The following is an 18,179-nucleotide window of genomic DNA, read 5'->3' as shown; positions in this document are numbered from 1 at the left end:
ATTTTTTAGAAATTCGCTCATCTTTATTGGTTCAGATTTTGAGTTGTCAAGGAGAAAGCCAGGATTTTATTTCTTGATGAAGGATGCGGAGAAGTTCCTCCCCTGTGTGACCCCGTTCGCCCAGGAAAACTAGGTGCAGAACAGTATGACACCACCATGCCCTGCACATGTGGTATGCTGGAGGAGCACTGTGAATTGTCCCTGCAGTGGAGGCTGAGGACATGGTAATGGATGAGGAGGCAAAGGCGAACATTGTTGCTGGACCAATGGCGGGAGAACGTGGAGGAGGCAGTGACATCACCTGACTAAGTTGCTGGTGTGGCTGGGTAGGAACCACATTTACCCAGTGGGCTGTAAATGACATATATCTAAACGTCGGCGCTGCGGTGCACTTTGGCAGGCACTAACAGGCTCAAGGACTGGCCCACTTTCTGTTCAACATAGGTGTGCAGGGTTAGTACTGCCCTTTTCGCAAATAAATGACGGCTTGGGACTCTCCACCTCGGCTTGGCACAAGCCATCAGTTCTCTGATAGGTGCAAAGTATTGTTAATCGAGCACCAAAGTGCTCGGGTAGAACAGCTCAATGGGAGAACTTAAGCATTTTACCAGGCAGCCCCTGCTCTGAAGAGGGGAGGGTGTCTGGTTCACATGAAAAGGTCAGAAATTGATGGAAACACCACTGAAATGGTTCGGGAACAGCATGGGTAGGATGTCTGGATGCTAGATCTTGGACTCCCAGGTCACTGCTGGGAACGATGTTGTCCGAGTAGTACGCCAATTTACAGACTGACAATAAAATGCACAAAACTGAAGATAAAATAGATTTTAGAGGAAAAATTGTTAGGAAACATTCTTTTCTGTATATTTACTTGTATATAAAGTGCAAGTGCTGCCAAAAATTACAAGGAAGAGGCACTCTGATACAACCTGTGCATCACATTGACATTGTGGTAAAATTGTTCAGGTAGATGGACTCCTACACTCATAAAGCCTATGCACTAAGTGAAAGGGCTGCCAAAAATTACAAGGAACCCTTTACACCCTTTGTTACACATAAAGGAGGGCATCATACACACCCTTGAAAAATTATGATTGATGGCCTGCTGGTGACCCTCAAAAACATTAGGAGCAAGAGCTTGCTGGTGACCCTCTAAAACATTAGGAGCGAGGGCCTGCTGCTGATCTGACCATCTAAAACATTAAGGATGAGGGCCTGCTCCTGAGCTGACCATCGAAAAAATTATGGTTGAGGGTCTGCTGGTGAGCTGACTCTCTAAAACATTAGGGGCAAGGGCCTGCTGCTTATCTGACTATGGAAAAAATTTAGGGGCGAGGGCCTGATGCTGAGCTGACCATCTAAAACATTATGGGCGTGGGCCTGCTGCTGAGCTGACCATCTAAAACATTATGGGCGAGGGCCTGCTGCTGAGCTGACCATCTAAAACATTCGGGGCGAGGGCCTGCTGTCGAGCTAACCATCTAAAACATTATGGGCGAGGGCCTGCTGCTAAGCTGACCATCTAAAACATTAGGGGTTTGGGTCTGCTGCTGAGCTGACCATCTAAAACATTAGGGGCGAGGGCCTGCTGCTGAGGTGACCATCTAAAACATTATGGGCGAGGGCCTGCTGCTGAGCTGACTCTCTAAAACATTAGGGGCGAGTGCCGGCTGTTGAGCTTGAGCTGACCATTAAAAAAAATTATGGTTGAGGGCCTGCTGCTGAGCTGACCATCAAAAAAATTATGATTGTGGGCCTGCTGCTGTGCTGACCATCGAAAAAATTATGGTTGAGGGCCTGCTGCTGAGTTGGCTATCGAAAAAATTATGGTTGAGGGCCTGCTGCTGAGCTGACCATCAAAAAGATTATGGTTGAGGGCCTTCTGCTGAGCTGACCCTCTAAATCATTAAGAGCGAGGGCCGCCTAATAAGCATGTTGATATGATGGAGGAGGAGGATGAGAAAAGGAAGATTTAACCATATACCCTTGTTTGTGGTGGAAAGGGTGCATGGGAATACAGTGTATTCAATACACCATAAAAGCCACTGTCACGACCATGGTTATTGTCGTGACTCTGGTTGCATGCACTTGTCAGCGGTTTCTTCTTTGTTCTCAATCACAGGTGAGGGATCTGTGTATGTTGCCTCACGTGTGGTTGCCGCTGGCAACATGATGTGGTTGGCAGTGTAGCAGCCGGAGCTGCTGACTAGGTTGCTCGCTGTTATAGCATGCGGTTGCCTCTGGCAACGTGTGGTTGAATGTGTTCACTGTCTTGTTTGGTATGCACAGGATTTAGTTGTGTGTGCATTTCTCTTTAAGTGACACTTTCCCTGTTTGGTGATGGAAGGGTTAACTCCTTTCCTTGTGTGTGTGTGGGTGTGGCTACTTGGCCTATTTAGCTCCTGCTGGAAGCCAGAAGTCTGAGGGGTACTTCAGCCATGGTTAGCTGGAGTCATCCTCCTGGTTATACCATCTCTCCAGTGAGGGCCACCCTTGTGGTCATAAACCTATGTATGATGTTATTTTATGTTTATGCAGTGTCTGATATTACTGCAGCTTTGGATCTGGGTTCCTGTGTGTTTATGTGTTTGTGCTGTGTCCTTTTATGTTTGGGTGTGGACATCAGCTTGTGAGCACGGGATCCAGTCAGTGTTTCTGTGGCAGGTAGGTGTGGAAGTGCTTTTCACTCTCCTGCCATATCCATAGGCTGTTTATGTTTCTTGTCCCATGCAGCTTGGCCAGTTTAGACTCCTGTTCGTCCGGATCCAGGAGGAACAGGTTGTCCTATCCAGCTCCTAGCCCAGGGATCTGTCCAGGGCTAGTAGGGAAGCGAGGTTCCTGAGTATGAGCCCTCCTACCATCAAGGTCGGCTCATACAGCTAGGAGTCAGGGTCAGATTAGGGATGCGATAGGAGGTGACCTGCTCCCTAAATCTGTTGTCCTGGTCAAGCAGCTTCCACTTATGTTAACATCACACGGATTAGAGTTACCCCCACTCTAATCCGTGACAGCCACATTTAAAATGCCTTTATGTTCAGCTGCTTTCCTCTGGTGGGGTAGAGAAGTCAGGGGCAATCCAGCCGGATGCGCTTATCAGTTATTATGCCCCCAGCAGCACTAATTACCCACTCTGACAAAACGCTGGCGGCAGGGCAGGCCAGCACCTCCAAGGCGTAGAGCACCAGTTCGTTCCACTTGTCCAGCTTGGACACCCAATAGTTGTAAGGCACAGAGGGATCATTGAGGATGCTGACACGGTCTGCTATGTACTCCTTCACCATCTTCCAAAACTTTTCTCTCCTTGTGACAGTAGGCCGTGCATCAGGGTGAGGTTGCTGGCCGAGTGTCATGAAACTGTCCGAGGCCTTGGAGAGTGTTGCCTTGCCTCTGTTGGAACTGATGTGTGTTCCCCTTGTCTCCCCTCCTCGGTTGCCCAAGGAACTATGTACTCTGCTGCCAGCGTTGTAAGCTGGAAATTTTTGGACCAATTTTTCCACAAGTACCTTCTGATATTGCACCATTTTGCTAGTCCTTTCCACCACAGGAATGAGAGATGAGAAGTTCTCTTTGTAGCGGGGGTCGAGAAGGGTGAACAACCAGTAATTGGTGTTTGCCAAAATGCGTATAACGTGAGGATCACGGGGAAGGCAGCATAACATTCAGTCAGCCACGTGTGCCAGAGTCCCAACAGACAAGACTTTGCTGTCCTTATCAGGAGGATGAATCTCAATCTCCTCATCCTCTTACTCCTCTTCGGCCCATCCACGCTGAACAGATGGAAAAAATCTGCTGTGGGTACTACCCTCTGTAGTGGAGGCAACCGTCTCCTGCTCCTCCTCTTACTCCTCATCATCCAATTCGCGCTGAGAAGACGACCGGAAGGTGGTCTGGCTATCACCCTGTGTACTGTCTTCCCCCATTTAGACCTCTTCCACATGCAAAGCGTCCTCATTCATTGTGAGCAGCAAGCGTTTCAGTAGACCCAGAAGTGGGATGGTTACGCTGATAATAGTGGCATCACTGCTCATCATCTGTGTTGATTCCACAAAGTTGCATAAAACCTCACAGAGGTCAGACATCCATGCCCACTCATCGCTTGTGAAGAGTGGAAGCTGACTGGAAAGGCAACGACCATGTTACAGCTGGTATTCCACTACTTCCCTCTGCTGCTCACAAAGCCTGGCCAACATGTGGAACGTGGAGTTCCAGCGTGTGCTCACATTGCACAACAGTCAGTGAGCTGGCAATTGCAAGTGCTGCTGCAGAGCTGACAGAACTGGAAGACTTTTGCAAGGAAGATTTGATGAAAATCGCTCAAAAAGTATTTAAGGACACTTGACTGGCTACAAAATGTGTTTACAAGCTGTGATACTAATTTTTAGCTTCAGGCCCTTTTCTTTTTTTCATTTTGAAAATGTAAAAGGTGAAGAATAAAAAAGGTTTTGCTTAAAATACAAAGGGAATGTGTCATATTTATGCCTTAGAGAACATTTTATCTTTAACTTGCTTAACAGTAATTTTGACCAGAAATACCCAAAATGTTGCATACCACTGTATTTTAAATTCATGACCAGATAAAAAAAAAAAAGAAGTGATATCAGTCATTTACGGAAGTCTACACTGCAATAATGTTTGGCCTTATGTGCAGTCTAAGGTACCAAGGTCATCATATTATCATATCCAGCGAGATGCCCATGGTAATAAATATACTAGATAGCTAGCTGGTGGTGATATTTGGAGATTCTCTGCTAGTTTGTTACTTTAATGACACTTTCTTTATTTCTGCCATATCAATTGCACCCTTTAAATAGTGTTGATCACGGAATGGAAAATAGCAAGTGTCAGGCTTGTCTACTTCAAAGGAGTCGAGTTGAAAGCAAATAATGATGTAGTTCCTCTCTGGGATGCTAAAGACCTTAGAGAAGGGAACAAAGTTGCCAAACACAATTATGTTATTGTACAGTTGTGGCCAAAAGTTTTGAGAATGACATAAATATTGGAAATTGGAAAAGTTGCTGCTTAAGTTTTTATAATAGCAATTTGCATATACTCCAGAATGTTAACAAGAGTGATCAGATGAATTGCATAGTCCTTCTTTGCCATGAAAATGAACTTAATCCCAAAAAAACCTTTCCACTGCATTTCATTGCTGTCATTAAAGGACCTGCTGAGATCATTTCAGTAATCGTCTTGTTAACTCAGCTGAGAATGTTGGCGAGCACAAGGCTGGAGATCATTATGTCAGGTTGATTGGGTTAAAATGGCAGACTTGACATGCTAAAAGGAGGGTGATGCTTGAAATCAATGTTCTTCCATTGTTAACCATGGTGACCTGCAAATAAACGCGTGCAGCCATCATTGCGTTGCATAAAAATGGCTTCACAGTCAAGGATATTGTGGCTACTAAGATTGCACCTCAATCAACAATTTATAGGATCATCAAGAACTTCAAGGAAAGAGGTTCAATTCTTGTTCAGAAGGCTTCAGGGCGTCCAAGAAAGTCCAGCAAGCGCCAGGATCGTCTCCTAAAGAGGATTCAGCTGCGGGATCGGAGTGCCACCAGTGCAGAGCTTGCTCAGGAATGGCAGCAGGCAGGTGTGAGCGCATCTGCACGCACAGTGAGGCGAAGACTTTTGGAAGATGGCCTATTGTCAAGTAGGGCAGCAAAGAAGCCACTTCTCTCCAAAAAAAACATCAGGGACAGATTGATCTTCTGCAGAAAGTATGGTGAATGGAGTGCTGAGGACTGGGGCAAAAGCAGTTTAGCAGCAAATTTTGTGAAAACTAATATTTGTGTCATTCTCAAAACTTTTGGCCACGACTGTACATTCTGACAGGGAATGGTCTCTGATCAATATTTTAGATAAAGTAAGCATATGTACACACATAAGTTTGTTTTTGTTTTCACATTTGTTTAACTACTTAAGGACACAGACAATTTTCACCTTAAAGGGGTATTCTGATTGTTAGAAGTTATCTCCTATCCACGCATGTGCGACTAGACCACTCTGTTCATTACAGGGGGGCTGCAGGGGATATGGGGCCCCTGTTCTCGTGATCAGTGGGGGTCCCAGTGGTAGGACCCCCACCAATCTAATAGTTTTCACCTCTGACAGGTCCAAGCGAAGAAAATCCATTTGCGATTCTGAGAATGTTTTCTTGTGACACATCATACTTCATGTTAGTGGTAAATCTGAGTCAATGTTTCATCTTTATTTATAAAAAACAAATTGCAGGGAAAAAAATCACTATTTAGCAAATTTGAATTTCTCTTCTCTTAAGATGGATATACCTGAATTTCTCTGCTCTTAAGAAGGATATATCTTAATACCTCACCAATAGTTAATAATTAACATTCCCCATATGTCTACTTTATGTTGGCATCATTTTGTAAATGTTATTTTATTTTTTTAAGATGTTTGCAGACTTAGAATTTTAGAAGCAATTTTAACCACTTTCAGACCCGGCCATTTGCCCCCTTCCTGATATGTGTCACTTTATGTGCTATTAACTTTGGAATGCTTTTACTTATACAGTCCTGATCAAAAGTTTAAGACCACTTGAAAAATGGCAGAAAATCATATTTAGCATGGCTGGATCTTAACAAGGTTCCAAGTAGAGCTTCAACATGCAACAAGAAAAAATGGGAGTGAGACAAAACATTTTTTGAGCATTCAATTTAACGAAAACAACGAATAAACTGAAATAGGCTGTTTTTCAGCTGATCAAAAGTTTAGGACCACATGCCTTAAAAAAGGCCAAATCTGTGGAAAGATGTGGATTCATTGTCATTTTCTGTCAGGTAGTCACACGTTGTGATGGCAAAGGCAAAAATACTCTCCCTTTTTGAACGTGGTCGGGTTGTTGAACTGCATAAGCAGGGTCTCTCACAGCGCGCCATCACTGCTGAGGTGGGACGCAGTAAGACAGTCATTTGGAATTTCTTCAATTCTAAAATTATCCTGTGGGTTATGGAACAAAAAAGTCAAGTGGAAGACCCAAAAAAATTTCATCAGCACTGAGCCGGAGGATCCAATTGGCTATCCGTCAAGATACTGGACGATCCTCGAACCAAATTAAGGCACTTACTGGTGCTGACTGCAGATAACCATCAGACGGCATCTGAGACTGAAGGGCTTCAAAAACAAAAAACGTCTTCAAAAACCTTGTCTCCTTGAACGCCACAGAACTGCTCGTTTGGACTTTGCAAGAGAGCACCAAACATGGGACATTCAAAGGTGGAAGAAAGTTTTATTCTCTGATGAGAATTTTTTTTACCTTGATGATCCTGATGGTTTCCAACGTTACTGGCATGACAAGCAGATCCCACCTGAGATGTTTTCTACGCGCCACAGTGGAGGGGGCGCCATAATGGTCTGGGGTGCTTTTTCCTTCAGTGGAACAATGGAGCTTCAGGAAGTGCAGGGGTGTCAAACGGCCTCTGGCTATGTCTAGATGTTGCAGAGAGCATTCCTCATGACTGAGGGCCCTCGTCTGTGTGGTAACGACTGAGTTTTTCAACAGGAAAACGCTACAGTACACAATGCCCGCAGGACAAGGGACTTCTTCCAGGAGAATAACATCACTCTTTTGGCCCATCCTGCATATTCCCCTGATCTAAATCCAATTGAGAATCTTTGGGGATGGATGGCAAGGGAAGTTTACAAAAATGGACAACAGTTTCAGACAGTAGATGGCCTTCGTGCGGCCATCTTCACCACTTGGAGAAATGTTCCCACTCACCTCATGGAAACGCTTGCATCAAGCATGCCGAAACAAATTTTTGAAGTGATAAACAATAACGGCGAAGCTACTCATTACTGAGTTCATGTTTGGAAGTTGAATTTCTGTTTTGGGGGGTTTAGTTTTTTTTTAAAGGTGTGGTCCTAAACTTTTGATCAGCTGAAAAACAGCCTGTTTCAGTTTATTCGTTGTTTTCATTAAATTGAATGCTCAAAAAATGTTTTGTCTCACTCCCATTTCTTCTTGTTGCATGTTGAAGCTCTACTTGGAACCTTATTAAGATCCAGCCATGCTAAATATGATTTTTTGCCATTTTTCAAGTGGTCTTAAACTTTTGATCAGGACTGTATGTCTATTTTTTTATTTTAATGTTTTTTTTTTGTTGTATATGGCTTGATTATGTGAAAGGGCACTTTTTTACCTGCATCTTTAATTTTTTTATTCTTAAAAAACACTTTATTTTGCTGTTTTTTGTATTTTTAATTTTTATTTTTTCCCCTATGGGACTTCAACATTTCAGGGTCTGATCCCTATTTCAATGCAGTACAATACATGCTATATTGTACTGCATTGACTGTCAGTGTATTACACAGACAGTTCGCCTATGAGACCCAGCCTGGGGGCTGGGCCTCATAGGCCTCCATAGCTACCGGGCTCCAAGGCCTTTGCAAGGCTTGGGGCTTCCATGGCAACCACCCCGCCATCACAGCGTATGGAGTTAGGAGTGGTGTGAGAGAGTAGTCAGGATTGATTGCGGCATATAAGGGCTTAATCCGCCGGCATCGTTTTTTTCACTAATGCTGGCGGATACAGCCGAGCCCTTAGCAATAATCGAGTGGCCATATGTTAGGCAGGGGTTAACTGCAGGGCGAGAATACTAATCCTAATGCGACAAGGACTCGCTGTTTAGGACTATTATTGTCATCCTGCGTCTTCAAGTGGTTAAGGAGGACAGTTCACAAACATTCTTATCAAGTGAAACTTGGGAGAACTGTCACATTAAAATTGAAAAACCACTCCCAAAAATGTAACTTTTTTATTGTAGATATCTGAAAAAAATATAGCTGGAGCACAACTCACGTAACCTACGTGCATTTTAACCCATTATTGGCTAATTTTAGCCTTAACCCCTAAAGGACCCTGGGATTTTCCATTTTTGCGTTTTCATTTTTCACTCCCATAGTCCTAACTTTTTTATTTTTCCATTCACATAGCCTTATAAGGGCTTATTTTTTGAGGGATAAGTTGTACTTAATAATGGCAGCATTTACGATTGCATACCATATAGTAGAAAGCAGAAAAAAAATCGAAATGGGGTAGAATTAGGAAAAAACGCAAATCTGATAAAGGTTTTTATTTTTATTTTTACACTGTACACTATGCTGTAAAATGTACCTGTTATCTTCATTCTATGTCCAGAAAACTCTCCCATAGAAGTCAATGAAGTCCCCTCCTGACCATTGTGTCTATGGCCCATAGGGCTGCTGTAAAGCAATTTTATTAATGTTTTCTAAATGCTGTTAAGAACAGCTCAGGCAAGATGGTCGCCCCTATAGTCATGTTCAGGAAATAGAATAAAAAATCTGTAAACAGAAAATAAAAACAGATGAGTTAAAAAAGGAGATGCGTTAATATCTAGTTTTAACTGGCAGATAACATTTTTGGTGACACATTTCCTTTAAATTATTAAGGACCAGTAACATCCCCCCTCTGTGTTCCAGCAGACATAACTTTTATTAATTTTTTTCCTTCAATTTAGCTAGATGAGACCTTTAATTTTCTAGCATAATTTGTAGCTTTTATCAGGAACCATTTTGAGGTACATATAGTGTATTAAATAACTTTTATTATTTTATTTTTAGGGTGGAAGATAAGAAAAAACAGCAATTTTAACATTATTTATGGGATTCATTTTTATAGCTTTCAGTGTGTGGTGTAAATAATATGGTAACTTCATTTTTTGGGTCAGTACAATTATGATGATGCCAAACTGATATAGTTTTAATTATGTCATAATACATAATAAAAAGACTTGTTTTTAGAAAATAATCTGCTTTTGTGTTGCCGCATTCCAAGACCTAGAACATTTATAGTTTTCTGAAAATACTGTATAACCATGTGGGGGCTAATATATTTGCTTCCTCCCTAGTAATAAACGTTATAGCTATTACTGTAACAAGAATCATTAGAGAAGCAGTCCGCATTTTGTATGGCAAAGGAAGGATATGGACAGAAGGAACAGTGTAAAATTGAAAGTTTATTGATGTTTGTGTGTGGGGGGTACAAGTGTTTGGTGTGACTTATTTGGTGCTATGATCCAGACACTGGTAAACATCTGGATCATGGCATTAATAATAAATGGTCTAATTTTGCACAGAGGGGTGATTAGATGAGCAAGTACTCATCTTCTTACTCCTTTCCTGGAAAAAAAAACATACAGTACAGACCAAAAGTTTGGACACACCTTCTTATTCAAAGAGTTTTCTTTATTTTCATGACTATGAAAATTGTAGATTCACACTGAAGGCATCAAAACTATGAATTAACACATGTGGAATTATATACATAACAAACAAGTGTGAAACAACTGAAAATATGTCATATTCTAGGTTCTTCAAAGTAGCCATCTTTTGCTTTGATTACTGCTTTGCACACTCTTGGCATTCTCTTGATGAGCTTCAAGACGTAGTCCCCTGAAATGGTTTTCACTTCACAGGTGTACACTGTAAGGTTTAATAAGTGGGATTTCTTGCCTTATAAATGGGGTTGGGACCATCAGTTGCGTTGAGGAGAAGTCAGGTGGATACACAGCTGATAGTCCTACTGAATAGACTGTTAGAATTTGTATTATGGCAAGAAAAAAGCAGCTAAGTAAAGAAAAACGAGTGGCCATCATTACTTTAAGAAATGAAGGTCAGTCAGTCAGCCGAAAAATTGGGAAAACTTTGAAAGTAAGGGCTATTTGACCATGAAGGAGAGTGATGGGGTGCTGCGCCAGATTACCTGGCCTCCACAGTCACCGGACCTGAACCCAATCGAGATGGTTTGGGGTGAGCTGGACCGCAGATTGAAGGCAAAAGGGCCAACAAGTGCTAAGCATCTCTGGGAACTCCTTCAAGACTGTTGGAAGACCATTTCAGGGGACTACCTCTTGAAGCTCATCAAGAGAATGCCAAGAGTGTGCAAAGCAGTAATCAAAGCAAAAGGTGGCTACTTTGAAGAACCTAGAATATGACATATTTTCAGTTGCTTCACACTTGTTTGTTATGTATATAATTCCACATGTGTTAATTCATAGTTTTGATGCCTTCATAGTCATGAAAATAAAGAAAACTCTTTGAATGAGAAGGTGTGTCCAAACTTTTGGTCTGTGCTGCATGTGACAATCAGAAAGTATGTATGTGCTCTGATTGATGGAGGAGAGAGGGATGGGCGCAGAAGTCTATGTTACCCTCCCCCTCGGGTGATGAAAGAGGGTGTTTTTTCTCTCCTTCCTGCAACCTGTCTGCTCCTACACTGCCCTTTTTCCTTCTCCAGGCTGGCTCAGATCACAACCAGATGTAGGGCAGAGGGTTGCTTTAACCTTTTATATCTTGGACTGTGTAGCAGCCAGAGATATGTGTCTGGTCTTGTCTGAAAGCATTTAAAAGCTTAAAAACAAGACCACGATGGAAGCCTTAGGTGCTATAGGTAGAAAGATTTAGCCTTTAGAAATCAGGTTGGGAGTGCAAGCAGCTAAAATCTGCTTGTAGCTGCTTTTACTTCCAACCTGAATTCTAAAGATTATATCTAGGGATGAGCGAATCGACTTCGGATGAAACATCCAAAGTCGATTTGCATAAAACTTTGTTCCAATACTGTATGGGGCAGGAACTCTGTACAGTATTAGAATGTATTGACTCCGATGAGCCAAAGTTATTACTTTTCGAAGTCTCGCAAGACTTTGAGTAATAACTTCATAAATTAATTTGTACTGTAAAAAAGCATTTCCCGAACTCGGGTTCGGTTCCAAGTGGTACCCTCATCCGAAGTCGATTCGCTCATCCCTAATTATATCTCCTGATATGATGCTTTGATCCTTGTTTTGTTTTAAAGCTTAGATTGTCAGCTTTAAAACAAGACCAGATCACATCTCTGGCTTCTACATTGTTGAAGATATGAAGAGTTAAACAGCCCTTCCCCTCCCTTCTACCTAAGCTCTGCTTGGGCTGAACTGTTAAGGGGTTAAAGGGGTTTCACAGTTTGCATCAACAGCCTGCAAACATATTTATGAAGGTAGATGCCATTTTGTAACGTATTTATTTTACTTTTATTGCTGCTATCTCCCATTTTGGGCTGTGGCCGCATGCCCATGTCTAACCAGCTCTTTCTTATTTCCTATGATGTTATATCCATGGCAGGGGAATTTCTACATAACTAGCTGGGTGGGAGGATCTATAAACTAGCTGGCCCTCGTCTGGGGTGGTGATAGGGGAGTGTCTATGTAACTAGCTGGGTGGGAGGAGCTATAAACTAGCTGGCCCTCATAGGGTTGGTGATAGGGGAGTGTCTATGTAACTAGTTAGGTGGGAGGAGCTATAAACTAGCTCAGCTTAGTCCGGGGTAATGATAGGGGTGGGTCTATGTAACTGGCTGAGTGGGAGGATCTATAAACTAGCTGGGCAATGTTAGGGGAAGTTCTGGAGCTGTGGCCAAGTAAGGAGAAGTATATCATGAGTTTGTTTGGATAGCGCACCAGGAAGTGCTACATACAGGATGGAAACAAACCAGAGTGATTTGTGTACATGGTGAAAACGGGTCAGGAGAGTCTAAATTGAAAAAGAAAAAGCATGGGCAAAAAGTACATGAGAAAAGCAATTAGCATATCTGTTAAATGCCATAGTAATTCTGCAAAACCCATTTAGTCTAAATTTCTTAATGATGCAATTAGTTAACAGATTCATCTCATTGAACACAACTGAGCTTTACTACAATCAGCCCTATTACTATAACATTACAGGGGTTTTCCGGTCCTTTTAATTGATGTCATCATTTTGTGAGTTGCGTAACATCCTAATCTGTTTGAAATTGTTGATTGCATATTGAAATAGCTGGGTGTCCTACTGCGAGGTCATATATTTTTAAATGTCACCCCAATCACATGTAACAATGCATATTTTGAGGGGTCATTCAATACAAGAGCCATCTAAAGCATTGGTGGAATATTTAACATACCTGATTATGTTTCTTACAATTGATCCTTATTTTTTTAAAAAGGCTCTTTTACAATTAATTTTCCAAAGTTTAATTTTCTTTAATGTTTCAATACATTTTATTTGTTGTTATCTTTTCTTTCCTTGGCATTCTCGGTGTGTAGGTTGTAAAGTACATGTTGTATGGTTTTATATAGCATTATATAAAATACATTGTTTTGTTTCTCAGGTGACCTGAAAATGTTATATGTGGGTGGAAAATGGACATCAATAGATGGATTACCTACATAAAATGGCATACTGAATATACTAAGTTCATTGTCACATCTTCCATATGTCTTCTCTTTATGGATTATTGCACCTATATAAAATCTGAAAACATTTCTGCATACATCAGAAAACATACATTCTTAATTGTATATATCCACCTGGTACTCAGTTGATATTTACTTCCAGATAAGTATATTTAGATGCAATTTTCATATTCTACTCTTTCGCTGCTGTAGCTTATTTAAAGGGGACGTGTCAGCTCTTCTGACATGTCTCTTTTAGGGTACTTTCACACTTGCGTTGTTGGATTCCGGCAGGTAGTTCTGTCTGTATGCAAACAGATACCATTTGCAGACGGATCCGGATGCGGATCCGTCTCACAAATGCATTTTAATACCGGATCCGTCTCTCCGGTTGTCATCCGGAAAAATCGATCCGGTATTTATCTTTTTCACATTTTTAAAAGTCTGCGCATGCGCACATTGCAAAACCGGATCCGTTTTTCCAGAACACTTAGTGCCAGATTAATGCATTTCAATGGAAAATAATGCTGGATCCGGCATTCCGGAAAATGTTCCGGAGTGCTGTCCGCATTTTTTGCAGCCCCATTGAAGTGAATGGATCCGCATCCGAGCCGCAGGACCAAAACAACGGCCATGTGCATGAGGCCTTAGGCAATACTCTGTACATCTTAGCAAGCTATTAGAGAGATCAGTGCAGGTTTGGCTGATGTATTTGGCTCGCAGAGTGGAGTGTTGATTCTTTTACCTTTCATTCTTTCTTTGAGTTACATTCATTCCATTAGTGCATTCTTAGTAGGGATTTTACCACATCGGGTTGCTGTTAATGTCTTTTTAGGATTTTCAACTTGGATAAGCTGATGGTAGGGCACAATAAGCTCAATTTTACATTCTTTTTAACCATTATTGTTTATTTAAATACATAGAAATAAAGCTGGAATCACACATGAAGTTATTGAAGCATTTTTTTTTTTTTTTTTGTTTTTTTTTGCAAAACACAGGACTGGATACAAAACACAAGTAACAGTTTTTATTTTACATCTTTTTAGATTCACTCCTGTCTTTGGCTCAAAAAATTGGTAGAAACAAAAAAAAACTTTGTGTGTGATTAAATTCTCAGCATGTCACTTTATGGTGCATATTTCCAGTCCAAATTTCGTAATGTAATGCAGCTGGAGAAATCGGTGGGATATTGTGACAAAAACTGCAACAAATCTATATATAACACATGCATTTTTTGCTGCATAGTCGGTGTGGATTTTGATGTAAAAATTCCACCCTGTGCGGTGTTACCAGTAAAGTGGTTGCCTGAGATAATGAAACAATTTGGACAACCTTCACAGAGACGTTCACTGTGGCACTGGATCAGTTCTCCTGCCTGTTTACAAACAGCAGCTATGATATGCGGGATATGACACCTGACTGCTGCAGCCAATAACTGTCCTCAGCTGTTTTTAAGCAAACAACGGCAGAAGAACCTGCCCAGAGCCGCAGAGAATGGCCCTGCAGAAACCATGAGTATGTGATGGTTTTTATTTAAAGCAGTTGCAGGGGTTGTCTCAATCTTAATTATTTAGGACGCCCCCTTTAAATTTAACATTTACTGAACTGTTTGGTAAAGGAAGTAGAATAAGATCAAAATCTTATAACTGCAGGTTATCTTTTAGAGTCGGTTCTAGAAACACATTTTCCCAGACAGTAAATTCGTTTTAATAGTATAAAGCTGTAATCAGCGCCGTAGGCTCCAAAATGCAATGTGTTTGTGCAGTTCTGCCAAGTGGAGGCAAATTTGTCATCTTAATGGTTCAAGTGCAGTAACATCAGTGACAAACAAGCACATAGGACATGGTTCCTAATGCAAGCTTAGTGCCATGAACAAAACAAGCAAAAAATTATCTCTTTAGGCTACTTTCACACTAGCGTTCGGGGCTCCGCTTGTGAGTTCCGTTTGAAGGCTCTCGCAATCGGCCCTGAACGGATCCGTCCAGCCCTAATGCATTCTGAGTGGATGCGGATCTGCTCAGAATACATCAGTCTGGCACCGTTTGTCCTCCGCTCCGCAGCGTTCGGGTGTCCGCCTGGCCGTGCGGAGGCAAACGGATCCGTCCAGACTTACAATGTAATGCTACTTTCACACTAGCGTTCGGAGCGGGTCCGTCTGATATTTCATCAGACGGATCCACTCCTATAATGCAGACGTTTGCATCCGTTCAGAACGGATCCGTCTGCATTATAACTTAGAAAATTTTCTAAGTCTGAAAGTAGCCTGAGCGGATCCGTTCAGACTTTACATTGAAAGTCAATGGGGGACGGATCCGCTTGAAGATTGAGCCATATAGTGTCATCTTCAAGCGGATCCGTCCCCATTGACTTCCATTATAAGTCTGGACGGATCCGCTCGCCTCCGCACGGCCAGGCGGACACCCGAACGAGCAGCGTTCAGGTGTCCGCTCACTGAGCGGAGCGGAGGCTGAACACTGCCAGACTGATGCATTCTCAGCGGATCCGCCTCCACTGAGAATGCATTAGGGCCGGACGGCTGCGTTCAGGGCCGCTTGTGAGCCCCTTCAAACGGAGCTCACGAGCGGACACCTGAACGCAGGTGTGAAAGTAGCCTAAGTCAATGGGGACGGATCCGTTTGAAGTTGACACAATATGGCCCGTGCTCGGCCCCGCTGGGGGGCCCAACGCCGACCCAAACGCCCATATACTGCAGCGGGGCACAGGAGCGCATAGTTCCCTGCCCCATCGCCGTCCCCCGCCATAGGCTTCAGGCCTAGTCATCGCACGCGCCTGTGCCGGGACGCAGTACAGTGAAGTGTGCGTGCCTGGACATAGGTGAGTATTTAGCTTTTATTTTATTAATTTTATTTTTATTTTATGTACCAATTTTGGGGGACATGGGGGGGACAGACAGGAGGACATGTGAAGAGACAGTACATCGGGGGAAATTGCAGTATGGGGGCAAATTACTATGTGGGGGAAAAATATTATGGTGGGATTACTGTGTGGGGGCAAATTATTATGGAAAAGATTACTATGTGGGGGCAAATTATTATGGGAGGGATTACTATGTGGGGGAAAATTACTATATGGGGCAATGTGGGGGGAAACTACTGTTTGGGATAAATTACTATGTGGGGGAAACTACTGTGTGGGGGAAACTACTATAAGGGGTAAACTACTGTGTTGGGGCAAACTACTATATGGGGCAGTGTGGGGAAAATTTCTATGTGGGGTAAATTACTGTTTGTGGGGGGGGGGGGTATTGCAGCTCATCTCCTTTCACTTGAATGGGACTGAACTTCAACTAGGCCATGTGACTGATATACAGTGACATCACTGGCCTCCCAACAGTTGATCAGCAGGTGTCCCTGGAGAAGGACGCCAGCTGATCTGATATTGATGACCTATCCTAATGATAATCTTATACACCTTGCTGGTACACTGCAGTTTCTCTGCACGAGAATCTGCGTGGAAAAAACATGTGTAATCCGCAATCAGTGCAGGCAGGCTATATGTGAATGTGTTGTCTGTGTAATATTTCTTTTGGCGCCCTACTTAAAATTTTGCCCAGGGCCACACTTTGTCTAAAACCGGCCCTGTTTAGGATGCCAGTATAACTGAAATGGTCTGACTTCAGAGTTTCTGCTACTGGTATGGTTGCTTAGTTAATACATACAGGTTACATAATACAACAGCGAATAAAAGCCCAAATAAAATAGTGGGCAGCATTTAAACCCCTCAAAAAAGAGGCCAACACAATGCTAAACGAGCAGACCTATACAAAAAACAACTCTGAGTCTGAAATGGCTCAAAAAGTAACAATAATCTTTATTGTTCACATATATACAACATGATAAAAATCGAGATGAAATACACCAAAGTAAAAGTGCGGCATTCCCCTGAGGGATAATATAATACTATAGTCAACACAGAGTGGAGTCTTTTTTTTTTTCAGGGAAAAGCGTTTTTAACGTGGGGCCTTTTTTTAAATAAAATATTCTTAATTCTTATTTTTACCACTTATTAGTCTCTTAAAGGGACTTTGACATGCAATGGTTTGATCGCTTCAATAATACGCTCTACTACTTATGTAGTATAATGTGTTATGCTGTAAGTGGAAAACTGACATCCAATCTATTATGCATGCACAGAAGGCAGACCTGGGGCCTTCATTAGACCCCCGACTACCATGTAAAGATACCAGCACTCTGCAACTTGCATCGGCAGGGGTGTCAATGGGTAACAGAGGGAGCCCCTCCCTCTGAAACCACTTCTATGCTGTGGTTGCAATTTATGGTTCTGCTAATCTGGGCTGTTAGCGTTAGATGGCTTGACTGTTCTCATAACTCCCATAGAAGTGAATAGAGCATGCTGGTAGTTGTTTTTTCTCCATAGCTGGAGTGCTGGAGGTTGATAAATCCCGCCCTAGCTGCTTATTAAAGGACATGTGCATACTAGCAGATTTTGATGATCACAAAAGGCCCCAGGCTGTGTACACATTAATTATCTAAAAACTGCAACCTCTATAGGAAGGAGGATGACAGAGGTTAAGCAGTTTACCCATGTAACAGCTTTCCCTGGATGTACTGTATCCTGAGTTGCGCAAAGACTTCCGGCCCTGGACACTCCTGCTACAGATTGTCCATCTGTATAATTACTTTTCTCCTCATTGTACGTGTGGATCCACAACCTGTTCAAAAAAGGAGCAGATGAGTTCGCCTGCTGAGAAAGAGAACCATCCTGTGGTTGTGTTGCTTGACAAGAGAATAAGTACACCTCATACCTGGGTGCTTATGTCAAAGTCAGCCAGTAAAGTGGATAGTCAGGAGAACTATGGGCATATAAATGACCTGGGCAGCCATAAGGCCTGTATCATCTGTGAAAGTGCTTTCTGCGTATCAACTGCCAGTTCATTGCAAGATATGAACTGTCCTGATCTATTTGCATG

The sequence above is a fragment of the Bufo bufo genome, chromosome 3, assembly GCF_905171765.1.
Source record: "Bufo bufo chromosome 3, aBufBuf1.1, whole genome shotgun sequence".
NCBI lineage: Eukaryota > Metazoa > Chordata > Amphibia > Anura > Bufonidae > Bufo > Bufo bufo.
This window is presented reverse-complemented; position numbering follows the sequence as displayed.